The 22,412-nt window shown below is 39.4% G+C and overlaps 1 long non-coding RNA gene across 1 annotated transcript in view; it reads right to left on the bottom strand.

The window, feature by feature from the left end:
• Positions 1-292: 292 nt before the first annotated feature.
• LOC126645146 (uncharacterized) overlaps positions 293-22,412 on the bottom strand; it is a 40,530-nt gene continuing 18,410 nt past the window's right edge. Inside the window, exon 2 of the long non-coding RNA XR_007630080.1 lies at positions 293-1,486. This is a non-coding gene — a long non-coding RNA (uncharacterized LOC126645146). The remainder of the gene's footprint in view (positions 1,487-22,412) is intronic.

Below are 22,412 nucleotides of genomic sequence, written 5' to 3'. Positions count from 1 at the left end.
TGAAAGAAGCAATTGAAAGAGGCTTGGGAGAGGGGAAAGTGGAAGAAGGAGGAAACTGAGACATCCTTCTTTTTATTTTTTTTTTCAGGGCTGCAGAAGGCAAGCACTGAAGTAGCAAGAGACTTCCTCTTCTCCTGCGTTGAATCTCAAAGAAATCTGCCAGGGTGAATTCTAGACATGCAGGACTTTAGTGCAGATAGCATTGACTATTACAGATTATGTGAGACATGGACACAAATGCTGGCTCATTTCCACCTGTCCCAATTCTACAAAGTTTCAATGAGTGTAGGAGTAAATATTTGCAATTCATAGTTTATTTCCTCACACTCCAGGGAATGATTCACCTGGATGCTCTTAATTTAGTATTATCTGTCCATTTTCTAAAATTGTCCTGTTTTCTCACATACAGGACACTAAAAAAAAAAAAATCACAGAATCATAGAATATGCTCAGTTGGAAGGGACCTACAAGAATCATTGAGTCCAACTCCTAGCACTGCACAGAATCATGCTCAAGAGTCATAACACGTGCCTGAGAGCATTGCCCAAACTCTTCTTGAACTCTGTCCAGCTTGGTGTTGTGACCACTTCCCTGGGAAACCCCTTCCAGTGCTCAGCCACCCTCTGGGTGAAGAACATTTTTCTAATATCCAACCCAAACCTCCCCTAACATAACTTCAGGCCATTCCCTTGGGTCCTGTCACTGGTCACCACAGAGAAGAAACTGGTGTCTGCCCCTCCTCTTCCTTGCACGAGGAAGTTGTAGATGGTGAAGAGGTCTCCCCTCAGTCTTACTGTAAGTCAGAAGGGTCTTGTGCAAAGCTCAGAGGATAATGTTCTGGCATTAAAATAATCTCATTTAGGAGCTGGACACCCCCATGTGCTGAGCTGTGCCTGACTGAAGTTCTGAAGTAATAGAGAAATTCTCCAGTATTCCTAATCCAGTTTCTTGACACAAAGAGAAGACCAGACTTGCTCTCCTTATACATGGCTCTGAAAGCTTCCAAAGGAGTTCACATCAAGAAGTCACAGCGTCTCAGCTTATGATGTCAAATCTTCCCTCCCTCTTTAGCGTTATGATCTTTGTAGACTTTGATTCTCCACTTAATACACCTTAAATCCTTTCTGAAGTGTAAAGTGAAAGTTCTGAATTCTTCTTGCCCTCCTCCCTCTTTCATGCTCACAAACAGAACTGTTTCCGTCAGGCCAAGGTATTCTCCTCATTCATCAGTAATCCCTCTTCTTCTGTGTGCTTCAAACCTGAGCAGGCCAGTAGCCCCAACTACTGATCAGCCCCAGAGCCATGTCCTCAGGCTTACCGTCAACAGCAAGCTTCAGTCCATCCCCAACAGGAGCTAATGTGCTGTTTGGGTGGAGCTGGGATGGCAGGGTGGAATCAGAGCTGTTATAAGGCTAGGTGCAGACTGAGCAGCATTCAGACCATTGTCCACTTGCTTCTGACCCAGACCAGGAAGAAACTCAGACTTCTGAAAGAAACAACAATGGGAAAATGATCAGAAACTAGTACAGGTACTGATGCAGCAGAACTGCTGTCAACAGCAAGAAAAATAAAATGAAAGAAAAGAGATGAATTGGCCACAGGATGCTCAAACTGACTGAGCCTTGCAAGGACCAGAGCTAGTGACTTTAAAGTTAATTGTAGTAAATCCACCCTACCATGCTTGTTTTGTGGGTCTCATCGTTAAAAGTACTGTGGCTTGGTTTTAGTCAAATGCAGTGCACTGAATGCAGAAGGGCTTGTGGACGCAAAATACATGTCTGGTTTTGAAGCTTGTTTCTAATGTGCAATACCTCCTTAAAATATGATTTTTCACCAGAGCATAAAAGACCTACTTTTCTCACACTTGCCGAATATTCCCAAATAATGTGGATTGATCAACAGTTAGAAAAAGCATTTAATCTATATCTAAATTTGAACTTAAATACACTGAGCATATTAAGTTTAGATACATTGTTTAAACACTAAAGACAAAAGCATAGAGTATGATTTAGTTACCTCCACAGCTGAGAAAAGTATCTGAGTTCGTATTTTGGGGTTTACTTCTGTGATTTTGCAAGAAGAAAACCCTTAAAGAAATAAAAGGTTTTCAGGATTATTTTTTTTTTTATCTCTTTCAAGAGGAGCCTTATTATCCAGGCTGAGTTTTGGTATCTGTGTGCAGCTATATTGATAGCAAATAATCAAACTATTAACATTTTGTTTATGATTATTAAGATCACTTAATTTTAATCTTCATCCTTTCCAGCAAATTAAGGCTAACACAGAAATTTGCAGTTCCAGCAAGTTTTGTCTGGAGATGTCAATAGACTCACAAATTGTGACATGTAAATAGATTCACGAATTCGTGTGATGGGTGAGCAACTCACTCATTGGTTAGGCACGAAGGGTTATAGCAAATTGGGTTATGTCTTGCTTGTGACCAGTCACTAGTGCAGTTATACAGGGCTCCATCTCAGGCCCAGCGCTCTTCAACATCTTTATAAACAACTTGGACACAGGACTGGAAGGTATACTAAGGAAGTCTGCCAGTGATACTAAATTGGGAGGAGCTGTTGACTCCCTCAAAGGCAGGGAGGGCCTGCAGAGAGATCTTGACAAATTAGAGGACTGAGCAGTGACCAAGCACACGAATTTTAACAAAGACAAGTACCAGATTCTGCACTCGAGACAGGACAACCCTGGATGTCTGAACAGACTGGGGAATGAGAGGCTGGAGATCAGCCCCCTGGAAAAGGATCTGGGGGTCCTGGTTGATGGCAAGTTGAATGTTGGTCAGCAGTGCCCTGGCAGCCAGGAGGGCCAACCACGTCCTGGGGGTCTCAGGCAAAGCATTGCCAGCAAGTTGAGGGAAGTGACAGTCCTGCTCTGCACTGGGGTGACCTCACCTTTAATATTATGTGCAGTTTCAGGTACCAAAATAAAAAAAAATACATAAAGTTATTAGAGAGCCTCCAAAGGAGGACTAAAAAGACAGTGAAGGAAAGACAGTGAAGAGTCTGGAAGGGAAGCTGTATGAAGAGCACCTGAGGTCATTTGGTCTATTCAGCCTGGAGAAGAGGAGACTGAGGGGAGACTTCACTGCAGTTACAATTTCCTTGGGAGGGGAAGAGGAGGGGCATGCACTGATCTCTTCTTTGTGGTGACAAGTGACAGGACCCAAGTAAAAGGCCTGAAGTTGTGTCAGGTGAGGATTAGGTTAGATATTGGGAAAAGGTTCTTCACCCAGAGGGTGGTTGAGCACTGGAACAGGTTTCTCAGGTAAGTGGTCACAGCACCAAGCCTGATGGAGTTCAGAAAGTGTTTGGACAATGCTCTCAGGCACATGTTGTGATTCTTGGGGCTGTCCTGCGCAGGGCCAGAAGCTGGACTCAATGATCCTAGTGAGTCCCTTCCAAATCAGGATATTCTATGATTCAATGATTCTGTGACTCTGGATTTAGGGTGTTAAAGACAGACACTCTTTAAAAAAGAAACTTAGACTCCTCCAGTTATCATGACTGGTATGGCTATTTAGCTGAAGAAAGAGGTGATATCTGCTGTTATTCAAACCCCTTCTTCTCTAGGACTTCTGAGCCCTATATTATCAGTTGAGAAACATAATTGCAAAGCCTTATCCTAGAAATAATGTTGCCTAAAAATAGTTATTAATTTCTTGTGTGGTATAGAAGGAAGTGTGTGTATTGCAGCTGAGCCCTGATACAATGGCAAATTGAAAAACAGCATATGTCATCCCTTCCTGTACTTTCCTTTGAAAAGCATTTCTGGTGCATTGGCTGAAAGAAGACCAGCATCCCTTAACACTTCCCCTGATTCTCTACCTCCAGAATAAACAGCTTCTGAAGGAAATTATCCTCACAGGCATCCAAGTTCTGTATCCAGCCTGAACTGTTGAGATGTATGTGTTTAGGGAGAACAAGGGCAGGATATTGATCTGAGCATATCAAGTGCCATTTACTCTTAATCCACCTACTGGTTACTTGATCTAACTATAATTTATAATGTATACTCTTATCATACACTGATCTCAGATGTGTGCTTTCCTGGACAAAACACAAACAGGAGATTCAAACTGTTGTCACTAGCACTAAGTGGATTTTGTGGCTATGGTAATATGAATGGAAAGTCAGTGCATTGCGTCTTACTCATATTTCCTCCAGCAAACAGAATCCCTCAGAATTCAGTCGCTTCAGTGAACATAATTTTTTAGATTTTTGAACATGCAGATCTTCTGTTTTGAGTTTTCCCCATAAGCAATATGATACAATTCAAATGTATTAAGCAAAATTTTCTTTGCTTAGCCCAAGCCTTTGTATTTATTATCTGCTCCTTTAACCATCCTGTATGTCTCTTTCTGTAGTTAAATTTGTGTCTCTTTATAAATGATTCTTTAAGAAAAATACATCTGTTCCTCCAGGGTCTTTACCTGCAACGACCAATGACCTGATGACTTTCTGCATCTACTTCCTACATTTGGCATTATTTTGCAACTGAACTTCCAAAAATGGGAAGACCTCACCAAAGGAGTTTCATTTATTCTTACAGATTCTGCCAGTGGAGGTCTTTGCCAGCCCTTATCCCCCTGTTTTCCTTCTCTCCTGTGTCTTTTTAGCTGAAACTTGCATCAAATCGAATATTGAAAAGGTGCAGTGCTTGAAAGGACTTGGGGAGATGCCTGAAACTACAGAAATAGAACAGAAATATATGTGAGAACCACCCACTCCTGCAGACGCAGAAAGCATTCTGCTACTTTCTCTGCAATAACAAGGGAATGGGTGTACCCATCACTTATCAGAAGGTGTCAGTGTTGCCCCTGGCCTTCCCTGTGCAGCAAGGCTGAACAAATGAAAGCCCATGGGTTATTCGTAAAGTTTTCTTTTGCCCTATTAAAATGTATTTAAGCACCTGCACATATGGCTGCAACATTTCAGAAAATATTTCTAGATACCAGTTGGTCTCTGGAAGACGTTTAGTATTGCTGGTAGAACAAAGTGGGGGTGTCAGTGGTGTGGGTGAGAAGGCTAGATGTAACAGGGTTGAATATGCTTTTTATACTGCTAACTTTTGAGCTTGCCAGAGCATAAAAATATTTTAAGTTTAGTTCAGCAATCTTTTATTTGTCAAATAGTAATTGTGCGCATATGCAATTTTTAAATTCCCAGATGCTGAGAGTAAGTCATGGCTTCCCAAAAACAAATTGTCAAAGTGTGCCAAAATGCATTTGAACCCAAAATTTCTGCTCCTTTTGTTCTCATCCAAATCCTTCGACATTGTCACTTGCAGCTAAGGGAAAGGGAAGGAAAGAGATAAATTAGACTGTTCCAAAATCCACAAAGTATACAAAATGCAGAGCAATCCAATCCAGACAACTCCCAGGTGCAACGGAGGTGATATGTAAAGGTCTGGGAGCTCAGAAACACCTCACTGAAGCCTCCCAGCCGTAAAGCAGTTCTGCTATCTGTTGTATTCATACTTTTGTTCTTGCCAGAAACATTAAATTTATGTCTATTGTACTTTGTCAAGTTTACAGCCCTCCCCCCAGCCCAAATACCGTTACTTTTTTCTTTTTTAAAATTATGTTAACAGGGCAAAAGGCATAAAGTTTTTGGATGGTTCAGCCTTAAACTAGTAAAATTTTCAATGTTGGCAGGGATTTTTAATGATTAGATTACACAAATAAATATATTCTCTTGTGCTGAATAATGCTTTTGCACTGAATTAAATGTTTCAGGAAACAAATAAAGGAGGAGGAACTTGTTATATAGACATTTTGAGTTTGGATAACTTCTTCTTTTCCAATACTTGATCAGATTATTTCTAAAACCTGTGAGAATATTCAGTTAATAGCATTTTAAACATTGGGATATTCTTATCGTGGTTTGCATGTTTCCAATTAAAAGCCTTATTCTGTTGCCACTGGAGTAATTGGCAAATTTTCCATCATCTTCAGTGACTGTAAAGTGAAGCCTAAATGTTTCTACTCTGCTAGATTAATACAACCATTTTAACATTTTTGACCTCCTCAGGTAAATAACTACCAAATAAAACTGTGCTGAACCCAACTAGCAAAAACCCCACAAAGTTTAGGCAAATAGTAGTAGATTTTTATTCTCTATCTCTTGAAGCAACTATCATCTGGTGCTTCAAGGACTTAATTAATTGTATTTAGCTGACAGCATTATGCAGCTCATGGACTGAGGCAAAGAACTTTTTCCTTAATTCTTTCAATAATTAGCTTATTCCTTGAAGCAAAAGTTATGATAATATTTAAGTCTAGTTCATGCAACAAAAGTCATGTTTATCTATAATACCATTTAGTACATCTAAAATTAGAGGTTAGAACCCTGGATTCTGGCCTCCTTTAACAGAGAATCTCAGATGACAATTTCAAAGAAAGACTGGTGTCTTTTCTTGATTTTGTTCCAGTCCTGCAAAGGAAACTGCTCTCTCTATTCACTAATAAGACCTTATGCTTAAGTAAGCAGGATGTTAGTAGAGATGGTCATCCTCCCATACCTGGCAGGCAGTTGCCTAAGAGAAGGGAAGAACATTTGGAATACTTTTTTGTCTGTATACTATTCTGCTCAGCTGGAGGAACTTTTATCAAGGGCTCTTTGCAGGAGGTACACTTCAGAGATACCAGGAGAAAAAGAGGAAACTGACTATTTTCATATCATCCCTACATAATCTTGGGTATCCAACAGAAAGCCATCCCTAGGCTGCCTGTATGCTGTCATAGGGTGCATTGGCCATACCTTGCTAGTGACTGCAACTCTTCTGACCAGAATACACTCCAAGCAAAGCAGTTAATGGGGTTTCAGTGACTGTGGTAAAAATGGGCTTTGCTCTCTGTTTCATGGTATCATCTTACCACTATTGTCATTAGGGGGTCTTGGAGGGAAGGCATTAAAGGGACAGAGATATGAGTAAAAGGTTCAGTGTCTCTGGTCCAGGGTCAGCTTTTGATCTGGTACAGCTGAGTATATGTATGCCACTTGCTCTGTGGGTTTTAATACCCCCTCTCACCCCATGGTTCAGCTCAGGTCTAATATGTCCCACCTTCCTAAATTTGGCTTAGGCTGCTGAAGAAATTGTGAAGTGCAGAAGAGAGGTGAAACAGTCTGTAGTGCAGAGGCACGAGATAAGTAAAACTGAAGACACTGGATTGTTGAGACAGGGGTCTTAAAGATTTGAGAGGAAAAACATGATTAAAAAAGCAGAAAATATTACAAAGGGTTGGACTGTGGCAAGTCAACCACACTGAGGATCAACTCAAGACACAGCAAGGGTCAACCCTTGGCCTTGTGAGACCTTTGCCTTGACTCCAGAGTCCTCATGGTAGAGCTCATAAACAATATAACCATAAATAATTGCTTTGTACTTTTAAGTAGTATATACCCTGCTTATCAAGTCTGTTTGTGCAATGCTCAAGGTGCCCAAACAAAGGGCTCAAAGTAGGGATGGTTATAAAGAAAACCATTCTGTTGCAGATACCTGCATGCCACATACTCCATTTTTTCCTCCTAGCATCAGCAGCAGTCAGCTCAGCTTTCCAGGGGGCTGCTGTGGGCAAATCAGAGCACAGGACCATGTGTTGCTATCATCAGCTGTCTGCTGCCCTTGACAGTGTCTGGCTCTCACTATACTTTGCATGAGCTTTGCCTTCAAGCTATCTAGTTTGCATGCTGCTGGCAATGCAGAAGCTGGCTATCACAGGCTAGCAGGGTTCCTTTACATCTGTCACCAGAGCTGTCCACTAGACAATACCAGCATAATTGCATTGCAGAAAATGATGCTCAAGTGCAAATTAACGCATAGCCCCTGTTTCAGGCTTTTTTTTTGTTAGATGAGATTAAATTGATAACACTTGGTGTTAAAGTACAAGGATACCTGGGCAAGAAAATGGGAGTAATAAAGGTCTGTACTGTTCTAGTAACTTGGTGAGGTACATCTCACCTCAGGAAGCTGAGCTGCAAGCTAAAGAAAGCAGGAGCTCCTCTTATTGCTACCTAGATCCTAAACCTGCAGCCCTATTCTTGTTGTGTTATATTGCCTTCCTGTCTCAAATATTTAAGGTACATATTAGGATAACTAAATATGGCAATATTTAGTTATTGGGCAATAGACTTAAAATACTTCAGTTATTTATTTTAGTAGGGTTGCTATCTTATTGTGAACCTAATCATCACATGCAACTGTAAAGAGTGTATTTTTCACTTAACATCTGTGTGAAGGACTGCTTCCCACACTACATGCATGTTAACTGACTAGTTCCACTATATTGGGAACTCTATTACATATTTTCCTCCCTCAGCAGCTGATGGTTCAGGGAATATTAGTTTACTAACTTATAACAGATATTTGCTAATTATTGAAAATCAAGCTGTGCTTCTCCTATGCTAAATGTCTAATAACTTACACTGTCCATTTTGGTGATCTCTTTGCTATTTTCCTGCCAAAATGCTGACACAGATCTCTATAGAAAGGGAGAATTGCTTGCTTCTGCTTAAAGAGCACATAAATCAATTGAGAGTAAACCAAATTTCACACATTCCTCTTATTTGAACTCTACTGGACTACAAAGGTAGAGGACGAGTAGGACAATGCCATTGTCTAGAAATTCAGGTGCCTGCTGTGTTTGGAATTGACTATGTCTCTGCAAATTTAATCAATTTACCTCAGAGGAGATACCATTAGAAAGGATGAATACAGCAACACGTTTGTGCAAGAAAACATTTCCCTTCTACTCACAGATTTGAGCTTTATATCAAAAAAGACCCCAACAAAAATATTGAAGTGTAAAACCAAACCAACACCACGAAAATCCAAGCTAGGAACAGCAGTGAAAACTAAACATCTGAAGAAAGGTAGAATGCAGCTGATTTTGGGTGTTTTTTGGGTTTTGTTTTGGGTTTTTGGGGGGTTTTTGTGTGGTTTTGTTTTGGGTTTTTGTTTGGGTTTTGGGTTTTTGTTTTGTTTTTGTTTGGGGAATTTGTTTATTTGTTTTTGTTTGGTTTTTTTCCTTGGGACGGAAAAATACTTGAAAGAAAACAAATCAGGCCATAGTTTCTTCCCTTGAGTTCCCACACTCTCACTGCTGAGCAGATCTTTAATCGCGCTTTATTGAACTTGTGGTCAGGCTAATCAGGAACAAAAGAGTCCTGAGTGAGACTTTGCCCTTTGAAAACTAGTCTACAAATTGTTTTAGTGCAGCTTTCTAATATAGCAGGGAAGGGGAAATGCAAAGGAGAACTATTTGAAGATAATTTGGTGTTAATATGCATTGACTACGAGCACAAATACTTAAGGGAGGAAATGTTCTCTTTTCTGAAATAGCACTTCTACTTCATCAGCAATGAGAAGCCAAAAGAAAAGGTAAGAGAGAAGATGGGGAAGAATGGAAAATGGAAAAGAAAGAGAACTTCTGGTAATGTTGCTGATACTCTGTGGTTCCCAAAGTTCTGAGGTGTCTAACTAATGATGTAAGTCATGGTGATACTGAAGCCTTCAGGGAGGCCCATTTGAAGTCAAGTAACATTCTGGATATCAAGCAAACCAAAGAGGGATGATGTCAGAATTCGAGAGAGTATATACTAAAGAGCAGTATAGTTGTACAAAGAAGAGCCAGCAGAAATGACACAAAATAGAGAACAAGTGAAGAGAGGATAATGGGAAGTAGAACTTAGAAAATTCTATCGGATAAGTTTTCACGACCCCTGCCACTCAAGTTCTTGCCTCAGTAGTTTCAAAAGTTGAAATTTTAAACTGTAAAAAAATAAAACATTTTAGCTATTAATAATTACTTTTTTAAAAAAAAAGTTAAAATGGAATGGAAAGTTTCGCTCAGACTTTTTAATGACATTTCTACCTTTCTGAATCAGTACAGGTTTCAGTTGGTTTCTTTTTGTCTCCTTGGCACAAGTATTTAGAAATTCTAATGATCTTCTGTCATCTTTCTCCTATGGGAGGGTATAGTACCCTGCTCCTGCTACCGGGCTGTAATGGTAGGAGATTGGCAGCACTGAAGCTTACATACCATTTTTCAGTTCAATAATTTTCTCGAATCCAGTGCTACAGAAATCCAGAGTGGTGCTATAAATGGAGATACAGAGGAACATTTCTGACTGGGTGTTCTGTACAGTGGCCATCTCCTCCACAGTGATTACAGTCGCCATCCCAGAGCTCTTGTTCTGGAAAACAATTCTTACTGTCTGACAAAGGGAGGATTAAGGCACTTCGGTAGGCTGTTTAGACAGCTGTAGGTTTCAGACATACTTACGAGTATATTTTACCTTGCAGTTGTATAATCTAAGTAATTACATTCATTACACATTGATATAAAATCTTTTTAATCTCCTTTTTAGGTACATGGTAAAGCATAATTTCTACTTCGTTATTTTTTCAAAGAACACCCCTTCTCTCCATGGGTTCATGGACAAACATCCTTGTTAGAGCTAGGTTCATTAGAATTTTAATTGTTTTCTAATTGTGTGATATTTCCTCTCATTTTTTCCCTAACTGATGAGTTTCACATTTCCTCTTGACCTGATCTTAAATCCACTATAATTATTTATATAATGGTACACTGTACTGAAGTATCTACAAAGCATACTACAAGAGAACGTGTGTATGTGTATGTGTGTGTGAGATACTCAAAGAGTATCCTTGGTTGTAAGATTTCTTTGTGGAGAACTATTTGAAGCACTATTGAAAATATGTATTTTTGTTCTGGGTAAAATTTTACAGTTGTGAAATAGGCTGCATGTCTTCACATGTACACTCATTCAGCACATCTGCAGGGGAGAATAATCACTTTGCATGCCCAATCACACCACTTCCATCTGCCAGAGAGCATGTATACTCAGTCATTTGAACAACCAACTTTGCCTCTCAAAGGTAGTAAAATATAGCATATTAATTCAAGCTTATGATGTTGTCACATACAGGGCTTTTAAAAAACAAGGGCCGGCATTTTAACCTGTTATTTTTCATTTACCATTCACTGGAAGCTTTTTGTCCTTGGAAAAGACTGTGCACATTTGAAATATATCTTATTTCATAGAATCATAGGATATCCTGAGTTAGAAGGGACCCAGAAGGATCATTGAGTCCAGCTCCTGGCCCCTCACACCCCAACAATCCCACCATGTGCCTGAGAGCATTGTTCAAATGCTCCTTGAGCTCTGGCAGGTTTGGGGCCTTGACCATTTCCCTGAAGAGCCTGTTACAGAAGAGCCTGCACACCAAATCATCTTCAGCCCAGACACATGACAATAATTGCTTTGTCTCTCAGATAATCAGGATTCAGAAATGAAAACATAACACATGCCACAGTGCGGTGACATGACTTATTCATTGTAAAAGCAAAAAAACCTCTGTAATTGTTTATTCTGATTACAACTGCACAAAAGGACACTGACTACATGTGCTGCACTTGCAGTGTTATCTATTTGGATTACTAGAACATATTTACACTGTTAGAAGCCACACTTAAGTCAGGTTCTAAGTTAAAAAATATTGTTTGGTACAGTTAAGCTCTCACCAAGGGGAACTTACCTAAAAGCTGCCAGTAAGGGAGTGTAAATTGAGTCTCCATCATACACATTCAAGAGGTCCCAATTGCACTCTGTGGCAAAGTGACTGAATCAAAGCCTGAGGACTGTGTTTGTCCTTCCTTCAATGAGCCTAATATTAAACATAAATATCCCTATACTTCCCTTGTCGTTTCTTAGGTTTTCTGTTGTTTTGTCCCTGTGAATGCAAAAATACATGCTTCTTTTCCATTAGACTATGTGGCCTGTGTTATTTTAAACTGAAACTACGCAAATCTGTATTTTGCTGCATGAGTGGGTCCCTGATTCCTGCTGCTGTTTATGAAACATATTGCTGCTGGAATTCAGTAATTCTCCTGAAACTAAAATTTCCTTGTCAGGTGAACACTTCTTCCCCAGGATAAGACTTGAAAAGTAGTCTGCTTTTGCAGAGTCTTTAAGGATTTGAATTAATCGTTTTGAAACTCAGCATTGTGTCAATCCCAGATGAATACTGCTCCTGCGGGGAAAAAAAAAAATCCCCATGAATTGTGTGCTACTCTGGAAAGCTGTCAACTCCCATTCAACATCAACCAGGACTCGGGTGACCTTTGATTAGCCTCATGTCACCCTCCAGCTAAATGAGTTAGTAGCTATTAAAGCTGAAACACACAACCTACCTTGCATTACAAAAGAGTATTTAGTATTTATTTAGCTATGGACAGCTTCTAAAACTAGTGTACAAAGGCATTCAACCTGTAATGATTTCCCTACTTATAAAAAGCTTCTTCTTTCTTCTGATTACTTCTGTCAGTGGTAAAAAACCAGCATTTATTTTAATTATAACATTTAAAATAAAGACTCAATTGACCCTACTGCATCTTACAAACTACCTTTCGTTCAGTAATTAAGGCAATGCTTAAAACACTATTAATTTCAGCACACATTGAGGGCATTAGATTCAGTTTGCGTGTATACTGTTTTCTCAGTTTTCAATATGGATTTCTACCTTACATCCTGGTAAGAATTTATACACGTGCAGGTAAACCCAGAGGATGAAACCACAGCTAAGGTACTGATGAGAAGTTTTTTCTGAAGTTGGAACGCTGAATACACTGCTCTGCATCACTGAATGATCATGGAGCTGGTGAAAGAGCACATGCAGGCCTGTGCCCTGCCTTACACATCAAATGCCTGACACATGTGCAAGTGGCTCACTAGGCTGACTTTACAGTTCTAACTTTCTGTCTCTTATCTCCCTTCCCCCCAAGCCTGTGGGAAAGAATGCATTTAAGTTTTTAACAACATTCTGTTATCTTTCTTGAGAGAATTCAATTTCTTTTGACAGAAAACAACCCAAAGGAAACATAGAGTATAAAGATTCCCACACTGATCTTTTCCAGGCTTCCCCAGCTGCAAAAATCTCTTGAGTAAAAAAAACTTATTCTCTTTTCTCCTCGACAATCTTCTGGTTTTAGCCCCTTCCTGCCTACAGTCCTCCATAATGGCTTCTTCCTTTTAACCTGCAAAGGCCCTACAATGAGAAGCAATGTGCAAAGCACTAAGTGGAGGGTACAGAGCAAATATGTAGACCAAGTAATGGAGGAAGGCCAATGTTCTGCTATTCCTAGCTTAGGATAAATCACTGAAAGTACTTTCCTACTGAGAAAAATAACGTGCAGATACAAATGTGTGTAACAACAAAGGTAATGCTGGAATTAAGTTATGGGCATTAGAGTATTGTTACACCCCTGTCCAGAAGCTCCAAGCTTTACCAGGTGTACACTTTAATTTCAAACTTTAAGAGATTTCGCCCACACGAACCCTTGCAAAGCCATTTGTTCTTTGATACCTTGAGCTCACGTCCTGAGAAAAAGCTACACACTTATCTTTAAGAGATTTCATTTGGTGAGAAAATAGGGGTTTTGATAAAAGGGGTTTACAGAAGCAACATATAACCAAGGAAAATATTTTACAAAAGCATTGTACTTGATAGCAAGCTACTAGGCAAACACCAACCCACAACTTGTGGGTGAAATATTACAAGTGAAATATTACAATTTAAGTGAAATACAGAAAACAGGTGTTTAAGTTACCCACAAGAGGAAGAAAAGAGTAAAGGAAGATAGATTAAGGGAAGAAATAATAAAGAGAGGAGATAAAAATATAATTACCACCAAGTGGTCACAGGTTGGCAGTTTCCAGGTGGGCAGGCCAGGGAAACAGGAAGCCTGCGTGCCTCTTTTATCTACTGTGACCATGCCCCGCTGGCAAGACCTCTGGCTCTCTGACCACTCAAGTGTCTTCCTAGCCCAAGTCAGGGTTTAAGTTTAAACAGAAGTTACTCCAAACAATTGAGAAATCAAACTTGCGTACAGTAAAGTCCCATGTGAGAGAATTACTGAGTTATTAGGCTCAGTCCCTATTCTGACAATATTTTGAGAAAAAGAGTTTGAATGGATGACTAACTTTGACAGTGGGTTCATAATTTGAACTTAAGCAGGGCTAAAAATTGGACAGAATTACAAAACTTAGTCTTTGATTCTGAAGTACGAGTTCTATCAGCAATATTGAAGGCAGCTTCTCTTAGGTGCTGCATGGACTTAAGCTGCTGGGTCATGCATGGTAATTATAGTGGTACAAACAGGAATTCAATGGTCCCAGGAGAGGCAGAGGTGGCTTAATTTAGATTTCCCAGGTGATTCCTTTTAGCAAGGCACATCACTTGTTCACCTCCTGAGAAAGAAGGAGGGGCCATCACTCATGTAAGATTCTGACTTGCAATTGTCTATCACTTTTGTCACAGTTTTTGTGTATGTGTTGATGGAACCTCTTTAAAAAGTCATCTTTGAAAGTGCAAGTGAGAATATATTCATTTAAAGAAAAATTCTTGGGATTTTCAGGTATTATATAATATCCTTACGAAAAAGATGTGGCATCTGCTAAGTGTATGACACTGGATAATAAATAGTGGACTTCAATGTGAAAATATAAGGGAGGAAAAGAAGAAAAATCTGGAAAAGGAAATGTATGTTTCAAGGGTAGGCAATGGCACTGACATTTCTTCAAATTCCTGTGTCTGCCAATGACCACTCTTGAAAGTAATCTCTGTTCCCTGTGTTCACTTGCAGTAAGAATTGCTGAGGCTTATTTCAGTGTCAGCTTTTGCAAAAAACATAAGGAAAACCAGGTGAAAAATGGGAACATTTGTCATGAAAATTTCCCCAAAAATGCGTCCCTTCCATCAAACACTTTTTAATTTCAAATTGTATGGCCAGCTCTGACATCAACAGTTAAGTCCTTCTTTGTGTAGAGTGGCTTCCCTTCTGCCTTGTTTCTTTTTCCATTGAAATAAATCTTACACTGAATCATTTGAAGGAATGGAGTTTAACATCATTTGACAATCTGAAGACATCAGGCTCCTTTCTCTAAGAGCTGAAAGTAATGGAGCTTTTGGGCTGACAGACAAAAATTTCGTTATGATATATTAACACAATTAAACAGACAAGAAAAAAATAACTGCCTCTTTGCAAATAACTCCTCCACTGATGAGTGGTGCACGAGCCACATAATTTTCACAGATAGTCTTCCAAACAACTCCCTCTTGGCTAGCTAAATTTGAGTATGTTACAAGTTGAAGATTCACAATAGGTGGGAGCAATAAGACAGAGACACTTGGAACCCTAAAGAAGAGTTGCACCACACGACTTCTGTAGAAAATTGAAAAGATTAAAGCATATAAGGCTCCTTCCCATCTAATGATGAAAAAAAATTTGGGAGTGGAAAACAACTCTTTTCTAGCTATGCTTTAACCTTTTGAAGCATGGAGGGCATTAATCCAACATTTGTACTTTCTTTGTTATTCTTTCCTTTTCAATGATGCTGAATTTCCATAATGCTTCACTGTGACATTTCCTTAGCCTTAGCTTGCTTATAAGCATCTCATCATTCCAGAAAAGAAATCACAGATGAAGTGGAAAACTACCGGCAAGGCTTTATACCAGCAGCTCTGAGTGTAGGAATGAGTTCTGTGGAAAAACACAGCATTTGGCTGTAGAAACACAAAACAGGTGGCTATAGGTCAGTTCACATTCTTGTTGGCCCAAATTACCTTAACAAGCAATTCCACAGTGCTTAGTTTCTCAGCACGTTCCATCTATAATGTCACTAACTGGACTTTGGGCACCAAGTAGTTGAGCTACAGGTTATGTTCATCATCTAGAGTGATCTAGCTGATGCCACCTGGCCAGATTTTAAGCAGCTTACAATTTTCTTTAAAATAGTAGGGCTACTCTGAAATGAAACACAAGCTCTTTCTTCTTCCACAAACTATCACAGGCACTGTTTTCTTCTTCTGTTGATCCAAGTATATTATTGGTATAAAACAAACTAGAACAGTAAACAAGTGTATTATGAGAGCACATTAAGAGACACACCCCTGAATATTACTATTCTTCAGAAGGAATCATAAGCCTACTGGTCTAGAGCATCAAAGAAAACCATTAATACATTTGGATGCTGCAATTTAAAAGTCGGAAATTATAACATCTAAAGCCATTCTCCTACTGTTCTCCCTCATCACCTCCTCAACTGCCCTTACCTGCTGCGAATTGGGATCAATGAGGAAGGTATGATAACAAAGACGATAAATATTACTTTGCTCATTGTGAAAATACATGCAGGATAACCTCTGGCAGCAATGTCATCTTTCAACCTGTTTTACTCTAAGTGCAATCATTAAAGGCCACTTCCATCCATTTAAGTTCAGAGCAAAGAACAGTCTTCATAATTGTTAAGCTCAACTTCTCTCAGATTGTGCTTGTTTTCCTGAATGGAGCACCTGAGCAGGAGAGAAGCCTTTCAGTGCTCTGCAGTAAAAGCCATGTTGTAGTATGGAATATATTTTGGCTTGCTGCTGTGGCATAGTGTCTTTAAAAAAAAATATTGGAACAGTTGACTTCAGATCCTTAAACAGCTACCTAGTCATAGGGTGTCTAACTGCTAATATGCACTTAATGGAAACCAGCGATCTAAGGTGAAGAAATCTTACTCAACATCCTGCTGATTCTTGCCCACCCTTTCACACAGTGGTTTGCCCCCTACCTCTTGCCAGTAGTTTGGGGAAAAGCAGGATGGGATTGGGGAGCTTAGACATTCTTTGCCCACAGCCATCAGAGCTTTCTTGGATTTTATAGAGGGTGAGCTCTTCCTGAGCTGATCTACAAATACAGTTATTTCTGATCTGGTTCTACCAAAATATTCCACTTCTTCCTTTGAACTTGCAAAAAGTAGTCAATTCAGTCTTTCAGGTCTGCCTTGCACATTGGTTCCCTGCCAGTCTACCAGAGAAAGGTAAGGGAAAATGAGGAAAACATAGGTGGAGAGGAAAACCACAGGCTTGCTGAGAGAGACTGGAAGTATTAATGTTCTTAATCTAGAACAAAACTTGTTCTAGTGGTTGTTAATACCATGTTAACCTACTGCTGATCAGCTAATTTTCTGTAGTTTCTCCCACCTTTCTTTCTCTGGCACATAATCCCTTGTTCCATGACTATTTTAATTTCTATTTTCTCATTGTTCCTTTATCTCTTTTAGTTTCTCAGGCTATTTTGTTTTCTTGCTTTTAAAATTTTGAGATCCTGGAGCACAAGCAAGAAGTTCCCTTGGATGCAAAGCATTCAGTGCTGCTGGCACAGCTGAACAACAACAGTGATTAGAACTGGTGAGAACACTTGGAACTGATCATTTTATGTTAGGAAAGCCTTTTTTCTAAAAACAAAGAATGTTCTATGCAGTTGATTTTAACAGCTTTTCCCCTAGATATGTTTCTGAGGATTGGGATAAAGTCTTCAGTAAAAGACTGAGGCAGAAAACTCATCTTTCCAGCCTCAAAATGGACATTTCAACACTACTCCATTTTGTGATTTTTTTTAAAAGACTTTACAAGTAACTTTCTTCACATAAATCTTCGAAGTTTTCATAAAACTTACACTGTCATGTTATATAAAAATAATATATATAAGCAAATTAGCATCTTTGATTGATGTGTAATTTTGATCTGATTTAATATTTTTCTGACTTTTTTACTATTGTCTAATATTCTGCTAATAATTTTCAGACCATGTATTTTTTAAAAATCATGATGAGACCTCTGTGACTAGTTATGTCACATTTTCTCTCACACTGGCTTTCCTCTGTTCTAGAAAAGGTAAGGGGCCTTTTGATTTCTTGGTTGAAATCCTGGGTCCTTTGAACTTAATAGCATGCCTGTGCTCAGTTTCAGTACTGCAACAGCTTCATCCTTCATCTTTCCTCTTAGGAAAATTGTGATCATTCCTACTTATTTACCTGTGTCTATTTACTGCATGATGAAATCTCTTTCCAGAGCTAAAGAAGAAGCCATTCTACACAATCATGCATAGCAGAGATACTCAGTGTACTGTGACAACGAGTCAGCAGTGCCTTGGCAGCCAGGAGGGTCAGCTGTGTCCGGGGGGGTCTCATGCAAAGCATCGCCAGCCAGTCGAGGGAGGGGATTGTCCTGCTCTGCTCTGCACTGGGGCAGCCTCACCTTGAATACTTTGTTCAGTCTCAGGTGCCACAATAGAAGAAAGATATTAAGCTATTGGACAACATGCAAAGAAGGGCAACAAAGATGATGAAGGGTCTGGAGGGGAAGCTGTATGAGAAGTGGCTGAGATCCCTTGTTAAGTTCAGCCTGGAGAAGAGGAGACTGAGGGGAGACTTCATTGCAGTTACAACTTCCTTGGGAGAGGAAGAGGAGGGGCAGGTACTGATCTCTTCTTTGTGGTGACAAGTGACAGGACCCAAGTAAAAGGCCTGAAGTTGTGTCAGGTGAGGATTAGGTTAGATATCGGGAAAAGGTTCTTCACCCAGAGGGTGGTTGAGCACTGGAACAGGTTTCTCAGGTAAGTGGTCACAGCACCAAGCCTGGTGGAGTTCAGGAAGTGTTTGGACAATGCTCTCAGGCACATGTTGTGATTCTTGTCCTGGGATTCTTCTGTCCTGCGCAGGGCCAGGATTGGATTTGGATGATCCCTGTGGGTCCCTTCCTTACAATTCTATGAACATGTATAAGGCAGTGTATAAGGCATGTATTGCCAAGGACCAGGTTTGGCACAGGTTTTACTTGCTTACTTGTGGCCTTTTTTCTTTTTTTTTTCCTTTTTTTTAAAGGAAGCTAATTGAAAGCAATGGTATGCAATCCCATACAGCTTGTTAGAGGGGTCCTCTCTAATAAGCAGATACCTATTCTTATCCCTTTGTGGTTCATTTCCCCTTCGTTTGCATCAGCACAACCACATGGTCACTGTGCTAGGAAATAAATAAATAAGCCATGTTAAGATAACAATTTAGGGAGGGAACAGGTATTAGGACTATTTTAAATCCCAGTAATTTCACCATCCCAGTTTTGCAGTGTACCCTCATTAACAATTGCACAAGTAGCTGAGGACTAGCCTGTGCATTGGCAAGAAAAAAAGCAGAAACTCCTGGGACAGTTTCATCACCAAGCATAAGGACCATAGGAATATAACAGAGTTTTTTAAAGAGAAATACCAGGTCATTTGAGACATGAAAAGTTCATGGATGCTAGCAAAATTGTCCTTTTTGTTTAGGTTTCTATCAACCATATGATGCTATTCCTGATTTCCTACCTTAAAGTACTGTTACAAGTTTTAATTCACAAAATGTTTGCAATGCACTTTGGGATGTTGAAATAGAAGGCAAAATCTGTACTGTTATAAAGAATGAGTGATTATATTAGTTTAAATTAAAAAATTATACATGCAAATTTCTATGAAGCTTTTTAATACAGTACTTAATAGTTTCATTCTTTATGCATGCATGTGAGCTATGTAGCTTGATATGGCATCTTTTATTTCACCTGCATGTGCACTGCTCTAGTCTTTAAGCCCGTGTGCTTAAAATAAACCCGACTTCTCACTGAATCAATGTTCAAACCAGAAAGTTTGAAAACATGTTGATATTTTCAGGTCTTTGAAAAAAGACCAGCAACTGACAAAGAAATAAGCAGGAAGAAAACGTTGTGTGGTTTTCAGAATGATCAGTTTGAAAGAGCTGCTCATTTGCCCTCAGCATTCTATGTAGCCCCATGTTGCCCTCTGGCCAGCAATCAGAGCAAACAGATTCTTCTAACTTCTGCTTCACTGCACCTGTTCCAAGTGCTGCCATGCACAGAAAATTAGTACTCTTGAAATAAAATAAGAAAAAAAAAAAAGAAAAAAGTGGAACAGGTGTTCAGGTCAATAGTTTAATTTTAAATATTGATGCTGAAAGTTTCCTCCTCTCTAGATAATAAAAATTAACCAATGCTTCCCCAGACTAAAAGACTTTCCCTGAGTAACATTTAGATCATTAAATAAACATGCAGAGCTGTATCTCCCTGTTTCCAATTTTTCAAAAGTTTATGAGTGGGGGCTTTTAAAACTTTTTTTGCTTAAATAAATATATTAAAAAGTCATGTTATTTGAAGGTGAATAGAAGAGCTATTTTAATTAGTTCTGACTCAATAGAAGCAAACCTGCACAGACTTGGATATTAAAAATAAACCTACCGTATGTTCATGTTATGCTTAATATTTTGAACAGATACAAACCTAAATTAAGATCAAGCCCACATTATTTAGATGTCCCCCTTAAAACCTGTTTTAAAAAAACTTGCATCTCTGGATATCCAGTGATGGATATCCTTAAACTCCCATGTTGACCACCCTTCCTTCTTGCATAAAGCGGACTCCTCTGGAGGCCTGAGGAAGAAATTCCTTCTTTGGGGGACCTCTTCATCTCCTTTAGCTATTTTGGGAGCACTGTGTCTTTGTAGAGGTCAAAGGCTCTTAAATCAGGAACTTGTCTTCCACCAAGAGCTTACAGGATGAATAGGAAATTGCTGATATGGTCTGCTAAGCCTTTTCTGAAGAAAGCCATTAAACAAAGAGAGTGATGCTGCATTTTCAATGGATTAGAACTCATGGATTAGATGACTTCCAGAATTGGGAATCCCTCTTTCCCAGAGATCAGGGCACCCTCTTGGAGTGGTGAGCAAGCATCTGCCATCACCCAGAAGGCAGGAGCATGTGCTGTCCCTGCAGTTCTCCCCTTCCTAGACAAGCTGGCATTGAAGCCTTAAGAGGCCAGTCAAGCAACACTAACATGGGGTACAAGTGAGTCTCACTCCAGTATGGCAGCTAGGCCACTTGTTTGGGAACAAAGGAAAACTGAGACTCCTGACATATATTCCTAGCACACTGTCATTTTTGTTCTGCAGTCAGCTGTGTACTAAGACAAAATTTATTTGCATTGCAGGGTGCTTTTACTACCTGCTAGTCAACAACCCAGGAAATAACTAGTCAATAACCCAGTCTTAAACCCAGGAAAGTTTTAACTTCAGCAAGGGTGAAACTGTGAGTGTGATGTAGGTCACCTTAATGCTGGATCATAGCAAGGTTTTAGAGTGTGACAAACACATGGCCACTCTAAGCTCCTGTGGCTCAGGCTCACCTTTAGACCTCTGAGATGAGCAGGCAAGCACCCAGTGAATATGGGTGGTGGAGGTTACAGGTATTGGAAAACAGGCATCCTTGACTGCCCTCAAGGGCTTGTTCATTTTAAGACTCCTAAATCCTAAATTCTGTCCAGCTGTAAATCAACCTAGTGACTAAAACATACCAGAAACAACTCACAGGAAATAATTCACTGCTGGGTAGAGGTCTCACAGATGATTTTGACTGATCACATCAAGGCAAGCTTCTTTTTCCCAAAGGCAATGCTGTTGGGTTAGCTTGTTTCATTATGCCTAGTGAAGAATCACTTTGTACAACAATATCACTTTTGGTTGTAGTCTTTGGTTGGACAGATTTAGGGCAAAGCATTTTTACACAATTTCATACTGTGTGGATGAACAAAGACCCTGACTCAAAGAAAAAATAATTTTTAATCTTCACAGTGAATCACCGATTCTAACAATGACAGCTGCTGTGCACACTTTGTCAGACTGAAGTTTCACTGCAAAACCACTGTAATGTTCAATACTGGCTCAGCTTGACACAACCTTGATGTACAGAGTATCTTCTCTGATGGAAGACTGATTTTTGTCCTTGTGCAACTGTTGACAAAACTTCTAAAGCAAGGCCTAGGAAGATACAGAACTGCACCATCTACTGCTGAGCTGCTCTGCTACCCAGATTTATTATCTGAAATCAGGATCCAAATAAAGGGAAGGCACACTACAAAGAGAGTGCAAGAGAGTGCAGAGAGTAAGAATGGGAAAAAAAAGAGCATTAAATCTTTAGTGTTAAATGTAATTGTCTGACACCAGACTGGAGGGAAATGTAGTATATCATGAAAAACTCATTTCTCTAAAACAAAAAGCTTTATCTTTCTGAGACCAGTTTTGTGCCTAAATAACCAATTAGCAAGATTCAGGTTAAAATTCCTATATTCCTTAATTTGAGGAAGGACTTTAAACAGCTGCTTCTCTGTTTTATACAAGTGTCTTAGCTATTAGATTTAGGCATATTCATTTTGTTAAGTAAAATAGTATTTAAATGTAACAACTGCTTAATATTTAAATAAAGAGCTACTGAAATCAAAATAATATAGGAAATAGATATATCTGAATTTTAGCTTTTGTTTCAAGCCAGCCAAGTTAACAAATACATCCATGCATTAAACACTTCTGGTATACAGCTGGGAGTAGAGGGCACATCACGTAGCAACCAGCTACCAGCTTCTGTGTTTTGTAAAAGGCTTGGTCTGGTTGTGCTGGTTTGAAAACTGCTCTGAATATGACTCTACCAGGGCAATGATCAAGAGAATATTGAAT

The sequence above is a fragment of the Myiozetetes cayanensis genome, unplaced genomic scaffold (genome assembly GCF_022539395.1).
Source record: "Myiozetetes cayanensis isolate MyiCay16 unplaced genomic scaffold, myiCay2020 scf3, whole genome shotgun sequence".
NCBI lineage: Eukaryota > Metazoa > Chordata > Aves > Passeriformes > Tyrannidae > Myiozetetes > Myiozetetes cayanensis.
This window is presented reverse-complemented; position numbering and strand designations above follow the sequence as displayed.